The sequence below is a fragment of the Lacerta agilis genome, chromosome 17 (assembly GCF_009819535.1).
Source record: "Lacerta agilis isolate rLacAgi1 chromosome 17, rLacAgi1.pri, whole genome shotgun sequence".
Taxonomy (NCBI): domain Eukaryota; kingdom Metazoa; phylum Chordata; class Lepidosauria; order Squamata; family Lacertidae; genus Lacerta; species Lacerta agilis.
The window spans coordinates 13671432-13693918 of record NC_046328.1 but is presented as its reverse complement, the minus strand read 5'-3'; the positions used below and the strand labels follow the sequence as shown (position 1 = coordinate 13693918).

Here is a 22487-nt window from a genome sequence, read left to right as displayed (position 1 = left end):
ACAGCCCTGTAGAGCAACGTTTTTAATGTTTAATGTTTTATTATGCTTTTTTATGTTGGAAGCCAGCCAGAGTGGCAACCCAGTCAGGTGGGCAGGGCCTAAATAGTATATTATGGGATAGGGCTAAACTATTTTCATCGGAGGAATGTTGGAGGGTATGTTGACAGGCATCAGCCTGAGAGTCACATTCCCCACCTGACAACTTTTCATGGGTCCCATGTCACGGGTGGGCGGGGCCAGTGGTAAATGTGCAATGAATGGATATTTTACCTCTGTTCCCCCACACACTCTCACATTCCTTTATCCCCCATCCAGGAAAGCGAGAGGCATCAGCAGAATGCAAGGGCACGTTCCTGCCAGGCAGAAACTTTTCGAGTGCAAACAGAGCCAGTGGAAGGTGTGGCTGGAGGAGAGTGGGCCTGGCTTAGAGGAGTGGCCGTGCGTGTGTGGGGAAAGAGGTGCTTTCTCGGCACACAAAGTTGATAGGGCCACAAACTGTGTACACTTTGTGCTGCCTCAATACAGCTGCACACTTCCATCGCTATGTGTGTCGTTTGCCCATTCTTTGGGGATACGTTTGTATTGGGGGAGAGAAAGGGTAAATATGTTGACCAATAAGAAAGCCCGGGGGCAGAGCCTACCTGATTTTGAGGCTTAGCCCAGAGGTTTTGACAGTTAGTTCGGTTGGTTCTTTTTTGGGGGGGCAGGGGGGACAAAGAGGAGTCAGAGTGAGTTAGTGACAGGGACAAGACTGAGAGGGAATAGAGTGACAGCGTTTCGAATATATTTTAAAACTTGTTTGTGTTTGAAATAAACTTTAATCTTCATTGTTATCTCTACCTGACTGAGACTCAATACTTCACCGGGGAACCTGGAATTTCCCCCCACAAAATTGGTGACAGTGGAGGAATAAAGTAGTGGTGTACAGGTCAATAGTCCTTGAAACAACTGGGGGGGGGGGCGGCTCTGTACAAACGCCACACTATGCTCCTTTGAAAACAGGTTCTCCATGTGAAGATGACCTCTCCAGACAATGGAGTGACTCTTATTTTCTTGTCTCTTTGGTTCCAATCTCCTGGGCAATATGGAGGCTGCTAGGCAGTTGAATGGGATGGAGGGAGGGAGGGAGGGAGGGAGGGAGGGAGGGAGAGAGAGAGAGAGAGAGAGAGAGAGAGAGAGAGAGAGAGAGAGAGAGAGTCTCTATAGGCTACTTGATCTCTTGCTCCTTGACCCTCAAGTCTGCCCTGATACCGCACTGAGTACCCAGCTGGGTGAGACCAACTCTACTCTGCTCTCAGAGTCGGTTCAACTATTTTGGCCTAATTGGGCACCTTGTTACCAATTCTGTAGAACGGTGCGCCATTTCTGCTCTCCCACCCAGGCCTCAGGGATACTGTTCTAGTCGCTGTTGCAGGCTGCGTGCCTTTTCCTCCCAATCTCTGCTGCTCAATCATCAGAAGGTGGCAGCAGAGACTGTGCCTTTTGAAATACCAATAATGAATGTTTTCTTCACCAAGATTATGTAATAATTTAAAGCTCAGTAGTTTTGTACAGCGGGGGTATTGAAACTCTGGCCTTTCAGAAGTTGTAGGACTCCAGCTGCCATCAGCCCCAGTCAGCAAGCACAATGAAAGGTAAAGGGACCCCTGACCATTAGGTCCAGTTGCAAATGACCTTCTGATCGGCAAGCCCTAGGCTCTGTGGTTTAACCCACATCACCACCCGCGTCCAGCAAGCACAATAGAAGCATGCAAGGAGCATGTGGACCAATCAGCCCCTTTCTGTGTAGGAAGACATAGACTGGGCTGCCCAGAGTCTGCAGCTCGGTTTATTGTGCACTGATGAGTGGGTGTCCTTCCCCTTAATAAGGGTCTCTTGAACTTCTCAATCATTTGTTTAACTGATTCATTTCATAATATCTCTATACCACTTGATTGTATTAAAAAAAGCCTCAAATCAGGTTACAAAGAGATAAGACAAGACAATGAAGAAAAAGAATCACACTCTTACAATTGAGGCACCAAGATACGAGCCCCTGAACGAGCCCCTGAACCCCATTTCGGAGATGCCCCCACTCCATTTTAGAGATTCAACTTTGCTTGAACTTTGCTTCAACTTTGCCAGCTAAAATCCTTACATTGCAGCTTCTTAGATAAACTTAGACATATCAGCAGTTTCAGCAGTTCAGCAGTTCAGCAGAATGCCAGTAAACGGCCGACCGCAGACTTCCTCTTTTTTAACACTCTGTCTGGGTAGCTAACCACAACTCATCCTGTGACCATGCCATTTCCTGTGAACATCAGCAGAAGCCAAAATAAGGTCCCAGGTGCAGTTGGGGGTCAACGGCTAGGCATTTAGGCACTGAAATAATAGCATATAGCACCTCCTGGCGGCTAAAGCAGCTTGAAACAGACAAAGGCAGCCGGACAAAGGAAATGTTCTGATTTGCTAACGCAGTATTATAATATTAGTTCTGATAGGCCAGGAGGAGGGATTTAGGAGGAGCTTTACTATGTCATAGAGAGTACTTAAGCTTGCCCCACAGGAGGTGGGGTGTGCATTTGCCTTTTGCTTACTGAATGCACCTTATTGCAATAAAGAGACTTTTTTTCTGAAAACTTTGCTGCCTGAAATATTTTCGTCTGGTCTTATTGGGTCAAGGCATACAGGCGTAACATTTCTGGTGCCGTGACTCGGATCGGGCCTTAAGCCCTCGACCAGAGGCAGCCCCCTTGCCTCCAGGTAGGGCGGCAGGTGCTCGTCAACAGCCCTGTGACCTTGCGCGCACCACCTCAGTCTTAAGAGTTGGAAGGGATCAGAAGGCATCTTGACCCCCCTCCGCCCTGCAAGGAGTGGCAACGGACAAAGAACCGGGGAGACAGGGAAGACAGCCGGCTTTTGGTGAGTACTGACCCTCTATATTAATTAGAGGAAGGGGGACTTGATCGCTCCCCAGCGTATGGTATTAGCCAGCAGGTAAGGGGTCCTCTGGCGAACCCATATACGCAGAGGTAGGGCAGGTAGGACAGGTAGGGCAGGTAGATACATAGATATGTGTAGGTAGGCAAGAAAGGACAAAAAGGGGAAAACTTTGGGAGGTATATGTGTGTGGTGTGTGAATAAGGTACTCCAGTGATTGTGTGTATGCATGAGAGGCCGGGGCGTTAGTGCCACTAGCCAAGCGACGTGTGGAGAAAGGTGTGTGATTGTACCCTGGTAGGAGCGGAGTACCTCAGCAGCCCAGGATGGGAGGAGGGTCCAGCAAAGGGACTCCCCTCCAGTGTTTTCTGGACCATTGGAAGGAAGCCACAGAGGGCGACGATTGGGGATTCCCGTTGAGGAAAGAATGCCTACGATCCCTGTGTGAAGTAGACTGGCCAACACAGGGTACAGGCTGGCCCTCCGAGGGAAGCTTTGATGAGAATCTCATTAATCCCTTATGGCGGACTATAATTGACAATCATCCAGACCAGATCCCATATATCTCAACGTGGAAGGATGCTGTAGACCATAATCCCCCTTGGCTGCGAGGGTGCAGAAAATTGCCACCAAGGGCTAAGATCTGCAGTGTACAGAAGTTAGCAAAACACCCGCCAGTACTGGACAGTCAAGAAGAGGAGCTTATGGTTCCGCGGCCACCCCCTTATGCGCCCCTAGTACAACAGCCTCAGAACGCAGACCCACCGGCTGGGGCAGAAGGGGGACAGGGGAATAGGGTGAAGGTCCCTAACACCCAAACCCTGGAAGAAATATACCCAGACCTCAGAGAATTAAGGGAAAGGATAAGCCGGTATAGGTCCTCCAATCCTAAGCATAAAAGTGCAGCGGCAGCCTACAGCAGGGCCCGTAATCAGGCACTGAAAGACTATGCAAAAAGGTGCAAGGAAGCACCACCAGAAGACCTAATTGCCCCCCTTCGGGTGGTATGGGACAATCCACCCCCACCTGATGCACCTTTAGTCGATGGTGGACCCCCACCTCGGACGTACACCATGCAGTATGTTCCCTTTACCACCACAGATCTGATGAATTGGAAGGTACACACACCACCCTTTAGTGAAAAACCTAAAGCTATGGTGGATTTAATGGCATCTATCTTCGCTGCCCACGAACCAACCTGGCCAGATTGCCAGCAGTTGCTGAATACCCTTTTTACCACAGAGGAAAGAAGGAGGATAGATCAACAAGCATTAGAACACTTGAAGGAACAGAGAGTGTTAGAAACAGATTGGCCCACTCGATATCCCTCGTCTGATCCCAAATGGAACGCAAACAATGATGGAGACCGAAACGCCCTAAAAGCATATAGGGAAACTCTCCTACAAGGTATTCGAAGGGCAGCTAGGAAGCCAACAGACCTGTCCAAGGTCTCGGCTGTGACCCAGAAGGCAGATGAGAGCCCTGGAGATTTTCTGGAACGGTTAATGGAAGCCTATAGAATCTGGACTCCATTTGACCCCGACCTCCCCGAGTATGCGGCGATGGTCAATAGCTCATTTATCGCACAATCCACTAAAGATATAAGGACAAAGATACAAAAGCAGGATGGGTTTCAAGGAAAGTCCCGGAGTGAATTGATGGCAATTGCCCAGCGAGTGTATGACTATAGAGGGGAGGAGGAGAAGAAGGAAAAGAGGAAGTGGATGAAGGAGAAGGCGGCAGTTATGGCGGCAGCTTTGGCCCAAGGGGAACCGGCGACTCGGGAGGGCCAGAGGGGCCCAGAGGCCCGGGATAGAGGCCGGTGAAGAGGTCAGCCGCTTGGAAGAAAGCAGTAGAAGAGGCATTGAAGGAGTATGTAAGGATGAAAGGCCAAGCAACAAGCGTCCTAGGACTGGTGACCCGGGTAAGGCCAGAGGGGTCTGACCCGAGGAAGAGGCCGGTGAAAAGGTCAGTTGCTAGGAAGGAAGCAGTGTGTCATATGTAGAAAAGGGAGACACACTGGAAGTGAGAATGGCCCCAGAATAGAGGAGAAGGAAGAGGAAGAGGACAAAGAGGAAGAGGGCTTGGAGGAAGATACCCCAGAGGGACCAACCAGAGATATTTCGCTGGGAGCCCAGTATTCTGTTATAACCACGCCTGTACAATCCAAAAGCCTAGAATCAGTGAACATTGTGGGAGCCACAAGTGATTTGTTCAGGGAGGCATTTGGAATGTCAAATTGAAGGATGCCACCTCACCCATCAGTTCCTGTATATGCCCAAATACCCAGTGCCCTCACTGGAAAGAGACGTCCCCTCAAGGTACAGGCACAAATTATTTTGTCCCCAAAGGACCAGAAATGCAGCTATTTCCACGAGTGACCAGCATATTGTCACTAATGGCGCCTAGAGAATACTCTTAGGAACTTTTGGCAGCCTTGATCACAAAATCCCATCCATTTACTCTTGGGAAAAGTGACAGAATAAATACCTGAAAATCTCCAAGCTCCACCAGGGGTGTGGGCTGAAGATAATCCCCAGAGTTGGCCAAAAATATCCTGCATATAATTCTTAATGTAAGGTCCTAGGCTATGCCAGTCTCAGTAAAACACTACTCTCACTTTCCTGCCACGATGGGCGGCAGAAGGAGCCCAGAAACACTTGAACTGATTATTGAATCTTGGCTTACTCAAACCCCTTTGATTCTGGCCACAAGGATTTTAAAAAAAATTGGTAAAGATGGCCAAAACTTGGAAGAAAAGGAAAAGAAGTTACAGAAGAACTGTTATACTTGTTATGGGAGACAGGATACAAAGCCTCTCAGAGAAAGGCATAAATTGTATCTGAAGGAAATCAAGTATTTAGGCTTCAATATATCACATCACAGAGGAAAGAAGCCATATGTCTCATAAGAGAGCCCACCACTAGGAAGCAGTTGTGGGACTTCCTAGGGAAATGCAGGGTGGTGCTAAATACCTGGCTTCAGTGTTTTACCAGAATCCCTGAATGATAGTACAGGAGGAGTGAAGGAAGACCCCTTGTGTGGGGACCAGAACAACAAAAGGCCTCTGAGACTATTAAAAGATGCCTAATGGAGACCCCAGCCCCAGGATTGCCAAATCCAGAGAAACCCTTCCAACTGTATGTGCATGAGCTGAATGGCGTGGCAGCCACTGCAGTCTTGGTGACAGAAGCAGATAAATTCACCTTTGGCCAAGAAATGTATGTAAATGTACCCCATGCTGTTCTCACCCTCATGGAGTACAAAGGGAGCTACTGGCTGACAAACCCCCGAATGGCCCAATACCAGGGCCTGCTGTGTGAAAACCCAAGAGTGCACCTAAGAGTGGTGAATACCCTTAACCCCGCCACCCTGATGCCCCTACCAGACGACGAGGAAATAGAACACCATGATTGTCTCCAGGTGATGGACGAAGTCTATTCTAGCAGACCAGACTTGAAAGATGAACCCCTGAAAGAGCCTGATGTTGTATATTACACAGATGGGAGCAGCTTTGTATCCAATGGCGTTAGGAGGGCTGGGTATGCTGTGGTGACCAACGATGAGATTGTAGAGGCAGAAGCTCTGCAACCGGGAACCTCTGCCCAGAAGGCCGAAATAATTGCACTCACTAGAGCCCTGCAATTGGCAGCTGGATGTAAGGCGAATGTATATATACAGATTCAAAGTATGCCTTCTTAACCCTGCATGCGCATGGAGCTCTATGGAAGGAAAGAGGTTTGATGGGAGCCCATGGAAAAGCCTTGAAGTATGGACAAGAAGTGGAAAGTCTATTAGAGGCGGTGTGGGCCTCTGAGAGGATTGCTGTAATGCATTGCAAAGGACATGGGCGAGGCAAGGATTTGGTCACCAGAGGCAACCATAAGGCAGACAAGGCTGCCCGAGAAGCAGCTATGCAATCACCACCTCCAACCATGGCTGCACTCATCCCAGAAATAACCACTGAAGACTTGGAACCTCAATATTCTCCTGAAGAGCAAGAATGGGCACAACAGGAGGGAGCCCGACTGCAAGATGGATGGCTACTCCTCCCAGACAACCGAGTGTTCGTGCCCCAACACTTGGCCAGCAAAATTGTGAGAAACTATCATGAGTCCACACACTTGGGTGGCACTGCTGCTAGGGAACATCTCGGGAGAAAATTGTATGTGCCTAACCTCTCACAATTAACTGCTGCTATCTCCCAGAGGTGTATCCTTTGTGCCAAAAACAACCCCAAGCAAGGAATGCAACCCCCACCGGGTGTACAACATGTGGGATACAGCCCTATGGAGAATCTGATTGTGGATTTTACTGAGTTGCCACCTGCAAGGACTTGCAAATATCTGCTAGTGTTTGTTTGTACGCTGACCGGATGGGTAGAGGCGTTCCCACCACGGACTGAAAAAGCCAGGGAAATAACTAAGAAACTTCTAACCGAACTAATACCCAGGTTCGGACTGCCCAGGAGTATAGGGAGTGATAATGGACCAGCCTTTATCGATCAGGTAGTGCAGGAAGTGTGCAAGAAACTTCAGATAAAGTGGAGACTGCACTCTGCCTATAGGCCACAGAGTTCGGGAAAAAACTGAAAGGATGAACCGGACTTTGAAAATCCAATTGGCCAAATTAACCCAAGAGACCGGACTGAAGTGGACAGATGTCCTCCCTATAGCTCTGTTCCGAATTCGAAGCGCCCCCACCAAGAGACTTGAACTGTCACCATTTGAGCTCCTGTATGGGAGGCCACCTCCATTTGTTCGTGAAAAACCAGCTGGACTGGACAGGTGGAAGAGCATATCACCTTCCACAAACAAATAATCTCTCTATCTGTCTGTCTGTCTCTCTGTGTCTGTGAGTTGTTGTTCCCTCAGCAGGTGGGCCCTCGAGCAAACACCGTGCAGCTTTGCTGAGCCAGTCCATCAGTTCCAGCCTGGCTATAGCTTGTGGGTAAAGGAGTGGAAGCGCAACCTTCTTACACGGTCCATACACGGTTCTCCTATCCACCCCAACGGCGGTGAAAGGCCGAGGTGACCCCCTGGAGTCGACACCCTGCTGTGCCTAGCCAGGAGTAGGTACTCAACGCACGGTGCACCAGTCTCCCCTGCTGCGTCTGACCGGCAAGGACGCCCAGCGCACGGGAGACCGAATTGAAGTAGCCCCTGCTGTGACACACTGGACGCTGTCACTCGACGCACGGGCCACCGGAAACCTCCAGTTTATGCAACGGAGACCATCTCCAGCAGAACCACATCAGAAAATTGGTCGGAAGGACATTGTTATTAGTGGTTTGTCGACCAGTTGTTAGACAGGGCATAACTCTATAGATTGGGAGCGTTAGAGGTTTGAACAATGTTGGTCTAGGCTGTTGGGATTGGACGGGAAATTGGAAGGGAAAATCCTGTTGACCCCTTGAAATTGACTTTGTCAAAGTAACAATATCCCTTTCTATTCCCTTGCGTGTATATAGTTGGGAACCAGAGGGGGAGGGCCTAGTCTTTTATACCTATGGGTGTATTTTTACTGGAAAAGAGAATAGGGAGTCCATTCTACAGCCAAACAGTTCTTACTGTTAGAAAGTTATTCCTGACTATTTGCTACATTGCAACTGCTCTCAAGAAGTCAGAATAGGTAAAATATTCACTGATCCTATTCTTCTCACACTAATTTCATTAGTCCCTTCCAGTCCTCCAGTAAATGTCATCACCCTCCATAAGAAATATGGGCCATATTCAGCTGTAACAGTAAACCAGAATTTAGTCCTCGAGGAATGAACTTGGGGTGAGGCACTGGCTCTTATTCGACTTTCTCCAGTGTAGTCACAAGGAGATTTGAAGCTTTCACACTAGGGGACACGCCACCCAGAGTCACCAAAGGGGGGTGGGAAGTCCTTTTATGTACAGGAACCGCAGGCTTACCAAATATACCTGTGGTTGCCACGCAACTGCTTACAGTCCAAGGGACTGACTGGAGAAGGACACCATTACAACGTTCGCCTCATACATGGCAACGGTTGTGAGTGGGGCTGAGGAGAAGGTGGCTGCAGGAGGAGAAGGGATAGTGGAAAGCGGCAGAGGTATCAATGAATATGATACGGATGTCTTTGAAGTGGAGAAGATCCTGGACATGAAAACCACAGATAGTAAAATACTATACAAAGTACGATGGAAAGGTTATTCACCAGATGATGATACATGGGAACCTGATGAACATTTTGAAGACCCTATAGGGGTGTTTGAACACTGGATGGATCAAGTTATAGAGGAAATCTCAGTAGGTCAATCTGAAGAGGAAGCAGAACAAGCTGCTCCTCTCGATTGAAAGGGGGGAAATGAGGCACCAAGATACGAGCCCCTGAACGAGCCCCTGAACCCCATTTCGGAGATGCCCCCACTCCATTTTAGAGATTCAACTTTGCTTGAACTTTGCTTCAACTTTGCCAGCTAAAATCCTTACATTGCAGCTTCTTAGATAAACTTAGACATATCAGCAGTTTCAGCAGTTCAGCAGTTCAGCAGAATGCCAGTAAACGGCCGACCGCAGACTTCCTCTTTTTTAACACTCTGTCTGGGTAGCTAACCACAACTCATCCTGTGACCAAGCCATTTCCTGTGAACATCAGCAGAAGCCAAAATAAGGTCCCAGGTGCAGTTGGGGGTCAACGGCTAGGCATTTAGGCACTGAAATAATAGCATATAGCACCTCCTGGCGGCTAAAGCAGCTTGAAACAGACAAAGGCAGCCGGACAAAGGAAATGTTCTGATTTGCTAACGCAGTATTATAATATTAGTTCTGATAGGCCAGGAGGAGGGATTTAGGAGGAGCTTTACTATGTCATAGAGAGTACTTAAGCTTGCCCCACAGGAGGTGGGGTGTGCATTTGCCTTTTGCTTACTGAATGCACCTTATTGCAATAAAGAGACTTTTTTTCTGAAAACTTTGCTGCCTGAAATATTTTCGTCTGGTCTTATTGGGTCAAGGCATACAGGCGTAACACAATAAAACATAAAACATTAAAATACCAGGACAGACTCTCCAGCCCATGTTAGGAATGCTCCCAAGTGAGATGTTGCATTTTATAAAAGCATTGTTTCCATGACCCTTCCTGATAGACGTCTTACAGCACAGAGTTCCTTCATGGCTGTCTCATGACATCCTGGCTGAACTAAGGGCCATTCCTGCTGCTTTGAGAAATCTCTATGCAAATCTGCCCTTGGGCCCTTGGACTGAATGTCGCATGATGCTCTGCAGGATCTCCAAATGCCAACAGAGGTAATCTATGTTCGCAGGAAATATTTGCATGAAGGGGCAGCTCTTCAGCTCTGGGGGATTTAAGAGAGGAGTGAGGAAGTTTTCTTCAGAAGTTCAAACTCCTCTGGAGAGCTCACCACCATGTCTTCATTTCTCTGTCTCCTTGTTCTTTTTATTTACTGCTCAGGTAAAGCTGTGGAGAAGATCTCATGTTCCATTGGCCAACCAAGAGCTAATTGCATTTATCATATTTATTTATTCGACAACACTAAAAATGTTCCTTTTTCTGAATTGTTTTTAAACAGGTGTCACCTGCCAGTCCATTTGCACTCAGCCTGCCTCCGAGTCTGTGGCGCCACGTCAATCTGTTAAACTCTCTTGTACAACTAGTGATACTGGCTACTACATTGGCTGGTATCAACAGAGATCAGGGCAGGCCCCTCGCTTTGTGCAGTATGAGGGTAGCAGCAGGGGAGAAGGGATCCCAGATCGATTCACTGCTTCTCGCTCTGGGAACATTGGCTATTTAACCATCACCGACGTCCAGGCTGAAGACGAGGCTGTTTATTACTGTTGCAGATGGTATAGCAGTGCTAATGCGTTCCACGGTGACACAAACCAATGGGGAAGTGTGACAAAAACCTTTCCTCTTCCACCAAAGAGCAGTGAGATGTGAATACTGAAAATGAACTTCAAATAATCTGTGTCTTCAACTGTTGTCAAGTCCATCCTACTCTGGATGGAACTAGAAGAGAGAGAAAACACTAAAACCCCACTCCCTCCCTCACAGCAGGACCTTGGATCTGCCAACCCAGCACACCCTCAAGTCAGAACTTCCTTGTAGATCAAAGAGCTGCTTTGGGAAAATAAGGCTTCATTGTTCAAGTTGGAGGGTATGGAGTTATTTCCCCCCCAAGCCATCTGAAGCCAGCCCTGCATAGGAAATGTTTAATATTTTATTATGCTTTTATATATGTTGGAAACCACCCAGAGTGGCAACCCAGTCAGGTGGGCAGTGCATAAAAAACAAAATTATTATTTTGGGATAGGACATCCCTATTTTCACTAGAGAAATGTTGGAGGGTATGTTGACAGGTATCAGCTCGAGAGTCTCATTCCTCCCCAGGCAGCTTTCAATGGGTCCCATGTCACTGGTGGGTGTGTCCAGAGGCAAAGGTGCAATGAATGGATATTTTACCTCTGTACTGTAGGCTAGTTCCCACACACACTCTCACATTCCTTTATCCCCCATCCAGGAAAGCGAGAGGCATCAGCGGAATGCAAGGGCACGTTCCTGCCAGGCAGAAACCCTTCGAGTGCAAACAGAGCCAGTGGAAGGTGTGGCTGGAGGAGAGTGGGCCTGGCTCAGAGCAGTGGCAGTGCGTGTGTGGGGAAAGAGGTGCTTTTTCGACACACAAAGTTGATAGGGCTATAATCTTTGTACACTTTGTGCTGCCTCAATACAGCTGCACACTTCCATCGCTATGTGTGGCGTTTGCCCATTCTTTGGGGATACGTTTGTATTGGGGGAGAGAAAGGGTAAATATGTTGACCAATAAGAAAGCCCGGGGGCAGAGCCTACCTGATTTTGAGGCTCAGCCCAGAGGTTTTGACAGGTAGTTCGGTTGGTTCTTTTTTTTGGGGGGGGGGGGACATAGAGGAATCAGAGTGAGTTAGTGACAGGGACAAGACTGAGAGGGAACAGAGTGACAGCGTTTTGAATATATTTTAAAACTTGTTTGTGTTTGAAATAAACTCTAATCTTCATTGTTATCTCTACCTGACTGAGACTCAATACTTCACCGGGGAACCTGGAATTTCCCCCCACAAAATTGGTGACAGTGGAGGAATAAAGTAGTGGTGTACAGGTCAATAGTCCGTGAAACGACCGGTGTGTGGGGGGGCTCTGTACAAACGCCACACTATGCTCCTTTGAAAACAGGTTCTCCATGTGAAGATGACCTCTCCAGACAATGGAGTGACTCTTATTTTCTTGTCTCTTTGGTTCCAATCTCCTGGGCAATATGGAGGCTGCTAGGCAGTTGAATGGGATGGAGGGAGGGAGGGAGGGAGGGAGGGAGGGAGGGGGAGAGAGAGAGAGAGAGAGAGAGAGAGAGAGAGAGAGAGAGAGAGAGAGAGAGAGAGTCTCTATAGGCTACTTGATCTCTTGCTCCTTGACCCTCAAGTCTGTCCTGATACCGCACCGAGTACCCAGGTGGGTCCAGCTGGGTGAGACCAACTCTACTCTGCTCTCAGAGTCGGTTCAACTATTTTGGCCTAATTGGGCACCGTGTTACCAATTCTGTAGAACGGAGCATGACGGGGGGGGGGGCACGTGCCAAATTTTAGCATCGCACAAGGTGCTGCTGAATTCTGGGAGCCCAAAGTCAATCATTTCTGCTCTCCCACCCAGGTCTCAGGGATACTGTTCTAGTCACTGTTGCAGGCTGCGTGCCTTTTCCTCCCAATCTCTGCTGCTCAATCATCAGAAGGTGGCAGCAGAGACTGTGCCTTTTGAAATACCAATAATGAATGTTTTCTTCACCAAGATTATGTAATAATTTAAAGCTCAGTAGTTTTGTACAGCGGGGGTATTGAAACTCTGGCCTTTCAGAAGTTGTAGGACTCCAGCTGCCATCAGCCCCAGTCAGCAAGCACAATGAAAGGTAAAGGGACCCCTGACCATTAGGTCCAGTTGCAAATGACCTTCTGATCGGCAAGCCCTAGGCTCTGTGGTTTAACCCACATCACCACCCGCGTCCAGCAAGCACAATAGAAGCATGCAAGGAGCATGTGGACCAATCAGCCCCTTTCTGTGTAGGAAGACATAGACTGGGCTGCCCAGAGTCTGCAGCTCGGTTTATTGTGCACTGATGAGTGGGTGTCCTTCCCCTTAATAAGGGTCTCTTGAACTTCTCAATCATTTGTTTAACTGATTCATTTCATAATATCTCTATACCACTTGATTGTATTAAAAAAAGCCTCAAATCAGGTTACAAAGAGATAAGACAAGACAATGAAGAAAAAGAATCACACTCTTACAATAAAACATAAAACATTAAAATACCAGGACAGACTCTCCAGCCCATGTTAGGAATGCTCCCAAGTGAGATGTTGCATTTTATAAAAGCATTGTTTCCATGACCCTTCCTGATAGACGTCTTACGGCACAGAGTTCCTTCATGGCTGTCTCATGACATCCTGGCTGAACTAAGGGCCATTCCTGCTGCTTTGAGAAATCTCTATGCAAATCTGCCCTTGGGCCCTTGGACTGAATGTCGCATGATGCTCTGCAGGATCTCCAAATGCCAACAGAGGTAATCTATGTTCGCAGGAAATATTTGCATGAAGGGGCAGCTCTTCAGCTCTGGGGGATTTAAGAGAGGAGTGAGGAAGTTTTCTTCAGAAGTTCAAACTCCTCTGGAGAGCTCACCACCATGTCTTCATTTCTCTGTCTCCTTGTTCTTTTTATTTACTGCTCAGGTAAAGCTGTGGAGAAGATCTCATGTTCCATTGGCCAACCAAGAGCTAATTGCATTTATCATATTTATTTATTCGACAACACTAAAAATGTTCCTTTTTCTGAATTGTTTTTAAACAGGTGTCACCTGCCAGTCCATTTGCACTCAGCCTGCCTCCGAGTCTGTGGCGCCACGTCAATCTGTTAAACTCTCCTGTACAACTGGTGATACTGGGGATCGTGTTCGCTGGTATCAACAGAGATCAGGGCAGGTCCCTCGCTTTGTGCAGTATGAGGGTAGCAGCAGGGGAGAAGGGATCCCGGATCGATTCACGGCTTCTCGCTCTGGGAACATTGGCTATTTAACCATCACCGACGTCCAGGCTGAAGACGAGGCTGTTTATTACTGTTGCAGATGGTATAGCAGTGCTAATGCGTTCCACGGTGACACAAACCAATGGGGAAGTGTGACAAAAACCTTTCCTCTTCCACCAAAGAGCAGTGAGATGTGAATACTGAAAATGAACTTCAAATAATCTGTGTCTTCAACTGTTGTCAAGTCCATCCTACTCTGGATGGAACTAGAAGAGAGAGAAAACACTAAAACCCCGCTCCCTCCCTCACAGCAGGACCTTGGATCTGCCAACCCAGCACACCCTCAAGTCAGAACTTCCTTGTAGATCAAAGAGCTGCTTTGGGAAAATAAGGCTTCATTGTTCAAGTTGGAGGGTATGGAGTTATTTCCCCCCCCCAAGCCATCTGAAGCCAGCCCTGCATAGGAAATGTTTAATATTTTATTATGCTTTTATATATGTTGGAAGCCACCCAGAGTGGCAACCCAGTCAGGACACGGGGACAAACGAAAGAAGACACCTTCACCCCGGTATGGTCCCCCTTCATCACGCACGCAGCCCAACAAGACAATGACAAAAATCTACCGACAGCATACAAATCAATATGGCTAACCTTACCAAAAATGCCCCCACACCCCACTCACACAGGAGACCAAAGAACACCACAGCCAACCACAAAAGAACAATCACGCCCCACACCAACCCCGACCTCTCTCACCACTAAAGGAGCAAAAGCGAACAACAGAGAACCTGCACAGACAACGCTGACACCAAACCCTACACATATTAAGTAAAACAGAAACATCGTCACCCTACCCCACCCATCTCCCCATCCCACCCACCTCTCTCCCCCTTCTCTCCCTAATGTCTCAACAACAACAACCGATTTGTAAAAATGTTATATGGAAAAATAAATCAAGAAAATCTTTAATAAAAATATTTAAAAAACCAAAAATTATTATTTTGGGATAGGACGTCCCTATTTTCATTGGAGAAATGTTGGAGGGTATGTTGACAGGTATGAGCTCGAGAGTCTCATTCCTCCCCAGGCAGCTTTCAATGGGGGTCCCATGTCACTGGTGGGTGTGGCCAGAGGCAAAGATGCAAGGTCCATCAAGACCGGCATCCTGTTCTCATAGTAGCCAAGCCCAAAGTGAGGCCCATAAGCCGGGCCTGAGCATAGCAGCCCTCTCCCCACTTGGAGCTGCTAAGATGAAGCTAGTGTACCAGGATATCTGAGGAGCTGCCCCATTTGCTGAATAGGAGGGGAACCATAACCCTGGCAGGTAATGTCACCCCTCCATCACTGAGTCCCCCATCGCACAGTTGCACAACCCCCAGAATGTGGGTCACGACACCCACTCACCAAAGAACTCAACATGCTTGGATCCATCTATTGAAGAGGGCAGACCTTTGAGGGCTATTCCCAAGTAAGTCATCTTCAGAGTAGACCGATTGGAGTCAATGGATTTCATCCAATGCTGCTCCTACTCAGAACAGAGCCACTCAAATGAATGGGCCGAAGCTAGTCATCTTCATATGTTTCAATAGGTGTGCACTGAGTAGGTCCAGCGTTTGATACAACCAAATGTGCATGTGTGAGTCATGTCCAGCAATTTCAGTGGGTCTATTCTGATTAGGACTTAGTTGGATGTAACCCTTCCTAGGGAAACCCTCTCACTATAAGAATGGAAGAAGAACCTGCTGGATGATACCAACGGCCCATCTACTCCATCATCCTGCCCTCAAAGGGGTCAACCAGCAGCCTATAGGAACCAGCAAGCCAGACCCAAGCACAAGAGCCCTCTCCCCTCCTGTGTCTTCCAGTAAATGCTCTTCTGCAGCATAACTGCCTCTGATGGTGGAAGCAGAACACAGTGGAGTTCTGTCTTCCCAAAGACCAGATATTGAGCTGATGGCATCCTGGGACTTCACACAGTCTTTGTGATAAGGAGAGCCAATAGCAGTGAGAGACATTTGCATACAGGCCAAGGAACTTGCCTCCAAGTGAGAGATATAAGACAGGAGATGGGAAGATGGGAAGGAAGAAAAATCAGTCATGGGTGTCCTTGCTGCAATGTTCTGGGTTCCTGTGGTAATGTTCCTGGAGACACTTCTCTCAGGTGAGGGTACATCAGTGAGACAGAATAGTGTTGTATTCATTCTCATTCAGGTGGTCAGGTAGGGAAAGGGGAAGAAATTTAGTGTTGACGGCTTTTTAATGATGAACGACCTATTTCACACTTCTTGAACTGATACCATGAACTCTTAACACAGCTACCTTTGAAAGGCACAGTTTTCTGACAAAAATAATGTGAAAAATGCACCATATCATTAGTGCATAAAAGGCACAGATATGTGTTCATTAGACAAAACTATGTACAATAACGTGCATATGGAGAAAAATTAAAATGGTGGTGAATTTTTAGAAGGTTTTTTTTTTAAAAAAAATAAAATAAATAAAAATAGCTAATTTCTGTGGAATTGTGGAGAAACTGGATTTATGAAAGGAATGGTGGTTGGTAGCATCGCCTATGATCTCCCCACAGGTACGGAGTCTCAAGTTGTGGTGACTCAACCAACCTCGATGTCTGCATCCCTGGGATCGACAGTGAATCTCCCATGTGCTCTGAGCAGCGATTACAAAATAAGCAGTGATCGGGTGCGATGGTTCCAGCAGAAATCGGGTGGGGTCCCCCGATTTCTCTACCACTACCGCAGCAGTAGTGAGCAGGACAGGGGCTCCGGGGTTCCCGAGAGATTCAGTGTCTCTGCTGATGCCTCCAAGAATCTCTGGAATTTAGTGATTGCAGGAGTTCAAGCTGAAGATGAAGCTGATTACCACTGCCTTACATGGGATAACAGGCACAACATGTTTCACTGTGATACATCTCAATGAGGAACTGAGACAAAAAACCTCTCGCTATCTCACAGGGTCATGCATGTCGCTGTCTCTAAGGACATGCCTATGGCGTTTGATTTTTTATTGAGTGGCCAGTAATTTTAAAGATCATTCTGTATAATTCTGAAAGTTTTTTTTTTTTATGTTGCTCTACACCAGCGGTTCCCAATCTTTTTTTGGCCATGCCCAACCGAAGTATCTCTAAAATCCTGACCCCCCCCCCAGCCCTGTGACATATAATTCTTATAATTACAAAAGTCAACTCCAATTCATGTGGAGGAAGCCGAAAAGGCCATCCACTGTTAATAACTCATTCTCAAATTGCCCCTCTTAAAAATCAAATTTCCCCCCTTGTGGGACTTGTGCCCCACGTTGGGAACCACAGCTCTACACCATCCTGTGCGTGTGTTTGTGATATGTGTGCGCACACACTTTTATAAAGAATTAAATGAGTGAGAAATGACAAAGCAGACTCAGTTGCTAACATTCATTTAAAATATACGTCTATTACTGGTATATTGTAGTTTTGAGTTATAGTGTAGCCTTCACTATTGCTTCCCATTAGCATACATGGCTAGTATGTGCCAGGACATGTTCCACATAGGAACAGCTACCAGTTGTGTCACACAACCAGTGGGCACTCCAACATGCCAGTTCTGGCACTGCCTGCTCACAAATGGGATGCCCAGGGTCATTGGCGACTGCACAACGTTGTCAACTTCTGGAGCTGTGTTCAGCCTGTTTGAGAACAATCTGAGAAATACAGAGTTGGGAGTACCGGTATGTACTTTTATAGCAACATGGGCTCAAAACACCCCAGGAACATTCTTAATTAGAACATAGGAACATTGATCCATCCAGCTTTCTTATTTGTTAATTCGAGCAAGTAAACTACTGCTCTCACTTCATTACAAACAGTATTTCTACACAGTGACGTATGGAGGGGGGCAGAGAGGATGGGCCACCCCAGGTGCCATCATGACGGGAGGGTGCCATTTGCGACACTGTTGCCCCTGGCCCTGTCTGGAGGAGGCCGGCAGAAAGGCGAGAGGATGACCTGCATGGCTTTGCAAAGCGGAATAACTCCCCCCCCTTCCCCCAACGGGTCGGGGTACTTCGGAGTTGCTCCTCATCTGTCAGAAGGTGGCAGCAGAGACTGTGCCTTTTGAAATACTGAGAACGAATGTTTTCTTCACCAAGATTATGCAACAATTCAATGCTTCATAGTTTTGTACAGCGGGGGGTAGGGAAACTCTGGCCTTTCAGAAATTGATGGACTCAAACTCCCATCAGCCCCTGCCAGCAAGCACAATAGAAGCATTCAAAGAGCATGTGGACCAATTGGCCACTTTCTGTGCAGGAGGACACAGACTAGGCTGCCCAGAGTGTCCAGCTTGGTTTGTTCATCCCTGATGAATGGGTGTTCTATCCCTTAATAAGGGTCTCTAAGACTGATTCATTTCATAGTATCTCTATACCACTTGATTGTATTTAAAAAAAACCTCAAATCAGGTTACAAAGAGACAAGACAAGACAATGAAGGGGAAAAAATCACAATCTAACAATAAAACATAATAAATTAATATACAAATACAGACTGAAATTTCTAAGACGTTCTAGGAATTATGAGTTTTTTTCATTCCTACATAGTCCTCTGTCTATGCAGCCCATGTTAGGAATGGTCCCAAGTGAGATCTTCCACTCTATAAAAAGCAGTGTTCCCAGGCAGGGGCGTTCCTAGCCCCTTGGCTGCCCGTGGCAGAAAGCCAAGAGGCACCCCGGGGGTGGGGCATCGCGGCATGTGTGTGCATCATGACGTCATGACGCACGCACACCCGGTGACGCCCCGCCCCGGGGGATGCTAGGCGGGGGCTTCGGGAGTCTCTGCGGACTGCAGAGACTCCTGAAGCCGCCGCTGTAGCACAAAGGGGTGCCAGGCAGCGGCTTTGGGAGTCTCTGCAGCCCGCAGAGACTCCCGAAGCCGCCACCCTGGCCCCCTCGGGGGAGCGCAAGACGGGGCAGGGAGAGGGGCAGGTCAGCGAAGAGGGGTGTCACCCCTCCTCGCTGGCCCGCCCCTCTCCTTGCCCCGGCTCCGCAAGCCAGCCAGCGGCGCAAAAAGCCACTGGAGGGCAGGGGTTAATTTCGGCTCCACCCCGGCAGCACCAAAAATAGCCTTAAAAAAAAAAAAAAGCCCGGCGGGGGGGCCACTGCCCAAAGTGTCACCCCTAGCAGGGTGGTGCCCGGGGCGGGCCGCCCCCAACCCCTTGCTACGCCCCTGTTCCCAGGACCCTTCCTGATGGACGTCTTAAGGCAAACAGTTCCTTCCTGGCTGTCTCATCACACCCTGAATGAACTAAGGGCCAGTCCTGCTGCTTTGAGAAATCTCCTTTACGCAAATTTGCCCTTAGGCCCTTTGACTGAATGTCCCATAATCCTCTGCAAGATTTCCAAATCCAAATAGAGGCAATAGTTGATCACGGAAGATATTTGCATGAAGGGGCAGCTCTTCAGCTCTGGAGGATTTAAGAGAGGAGTGAGGAAGTTTCCTTCAGAAGTTCAAACTCCTCTGGAGAGCTCTCGAGAGATCATGTCTTCATTCCTCTGTCTCCTTGCTCTTTTTATTTACTGCTCAGGTAAAGCTGTGGAGAAGATCTCATGTTCCATTGACCAACCAAAAGCTAACTGCATCGATCATATTTCCTTATTTGGGAACACTGACTATGTTCCTTTTTCTCAATTTGTTTTAAAACAGGTGTCACCTGCCAGTCAATTTGCACTCAGCCTGCCTCCGAGTCTGTGGCGCTGGGTCAAACGGTTAAACTCTCCTGTACAACTAGTGATACTGGCTCCTACGTTCGCTGGTATCAACAGAGATCAGGGCAGGCCCCTCGCTTTGTGCAGTATGAGGGTAGCAGCAGGGGAGAAGGGATCCCAGATCGATTCACCGCTTCTCGCTCTGGGAACAATGGCTATTTAACCATCAACAATGTCCAGGCTGAAGATGAGGCTGTTTATTACTGTTGCAGATGGTATAGCAGTGCTAATGCGTTCCACAGTGATACAAATGGATGGGGAACTGAGACAAAAACCTTTCCTCTTCCACCAAAGGGCAGTGAGATGTGAATATTGAAAAGCAACCTCATGTAATCTGTTTCTACATCTGTTGTCAAGTCCATCCTACTCTGGATGGAACCAAAAGAGACAGAAAACTCTGAAGTCCCACCTCCTTCCTCACAGCTGGACCTTGGACCTGCCAAACCCCCCACACCATCAGGTCAGCGCTTCCTTGTGGATCAAAGAGCTGCTTTTGGAAAGTCTGGCTTCAAACTTCATTTCATTTTCAGATGGAAGTCTGCTTTAGGGATTGGGAACTATAGCAGAAATGCCTCCAACTGATTGCTACGTCAGTCTTCATTGAGCACATTACAATATTGTTATTTACTGATTATTATTATTATTATTATTATTATTATTATTATTATTATTGGCTCAGGTTGTATAGATGTGTAAATAAACCATGAAGACTCCACAATCTCCAATGGGCCTCATTCCCAAAGGAAAGACGAACACTGGGAGACGCCTGGAACCCCTGGAATCTCCCACCACTTGGAGATTGGCATGGTGTTCAAAAATAGGCATTGTGCCTGCAGTTGCTGTAAAGTTCAACTTCTTCTGCCTAGAACATGTAAGAGAGAAAGAACACATTTGAAGTCCCCCCCCCCTCTGCCTGCAAAGCAGGATCCTGGACCTCCCAGCCCACCACTCCATCCCGTCCACACCCAGAGTGCCAGGCTTCCGCAGATTCATAGGACTTGTCCACATTTCTTCTTGTCCCATTCCTGGAAAGGGCAGGTCCAAGTACTTCTATGCTTTGCCCATGCTTTCTGGAAGGATTTTTTTATTTTTTATTTTGTTTTTTTCTGGGCATGAGTTTGGCAGGTTCTGCCTTTGCCCCGCTTCTTTCCCCTGGAAAACCTGCTGTTCAACCCGAAAACGGAACAACTCGCAATCTGTGGAGAATCCGATTGTCGTTTGCTGCCATTCAGCAGTAAACCGCAGGTTTTCCCTGGGGGAAAGAAGCAGGGGGAACTGAACTGTGCCCTTCCTTATGGTTCAAAGTGGCTGTTTTGGAAAGGCTTGTGAGTTTCTATCCATGTAGTTCCTTTTTAGGAAATGCGAAATATTACAGACAGGTGCGTCAACCTGAGAGGGGCAAAATATATTGTCAAGGAAGGGGCCAGGCCCCACAAAAAAAACCCAGTAGATGTGCGTACACACCGTGGGGCATGCTTGTATCACTTGTGGAAGCCGCAGGGCATGCACACAACATGCCAGCACACCTGAGACATTCGTGTGTGATGTCAGAATTTAGTTTGTGCAGCCCCCATCCCTGTCAATTGCGGAGGCAAGGCGGCGCCCGCGATGGCAGAGATGCGATTTCCCAAATCATGCTTTGCCGGACAGTCGGAAGTGGCTCTCACCATCCCTACCGCTTGGGAATTTCCCTTGGATCTTTTCCCTGCTGCAGACCGAGTGCCTTTTGTTCACAATCTCTGCTCCTCAGAAGCAGGCAGCAGAGAGTGTATCATTGGAAATGTTCTCTGTCCCAATATGTTCTGCAACACAGTGATGTGAACCTTAATACAGCAGGTGTGGGGAAAGGGTGGCCTTTCAGAAATGGTAGGACCCCCATCAGCCCCAGTCAGCATGGCCAATGGGCAGATACATTTGGGCCTTTTTCCAAGATGTTCCTAAACTTTGATAATGCCTTTTGCTTGTCTGGAAGGAGGGTAGAAAGAGGGGTGTGAATACATTTCTGCAGTAGACAGAAGTAAAATTTAGAGCCATTGCTCCACCCACTTTTCTTCTGGTCCCTCCTACCATTGACAGATGCCTTGCCCAACAAGACTCTTCCCATCCGCCATACCAGAACAGATTCTGAAATGAGCATTTTTTTCCTTACCAATAGCTTAGAAACCTCTACCTTTTTGTAACTAAGCAACATTTTTCATCTTTCCTGACAGGTGATTTACTGCTGGCTCACTCCTGTCACCAACCCACTCCTTTTTTCATTTTTTTTTAAAAAATCTGTCCTATTCTCCTCTGTTTGAATGTCCCACAAAACCTGAACTTCTAGGAGTGGTGATTGGATATCCACAGAACACATTTGCATGAAGGGGAAAGCCTTCAGATCTGGGAGATTTAAGAGAGGAGAGGGCAAGATCCCTTCAAAATGGCAAACTTCCCTGGAGAGCTCACCATGGCCCTCCCTCAATTCATCCTTGCTATTTTCGTTTACTGCTCAGGTAAGGCTGTGGAGGTGATCTCTTGTTAAAGAGGCCAAGCCAAAGATACTTGGATCCATCCTACAAACACAGTGCTTTGTGAGTATTTGAGAATACTGAAAATGAATCTAGGTCCTCATCTTTGTTTTTTTCTGTTGTTGCTTCCCCCTGAAAAGGTGTCTCTTCACAGTCAGATCCGGCTCAGCCTACCTCTCAGTCAGTGACCTTGGGACAAATGGTCAAACTCTCCTGTACTTCCAGTGACCGCGGCAGCAACTACATTCATTGGTATCAACAGAGACCAAGACAGGCCCCTC

The 22487-nt window shown here is 47.6% G+C and overlaps 1 protein-coding gene across 1 annotated transcript in view; it reads left to right on the top strand.

Annotated features, from left to right (window-relative positions):
* The window catches only part of LOC117061679 (immunoglobulin lambda-1 light chain-like), a 332518-nt gene that overhangs the window by 43493 nt on the left and 266538 nt on the right, over window positions 1-22487 (top strand). The gene's annotated exons all lie outside the window — the stretch shown is intronic.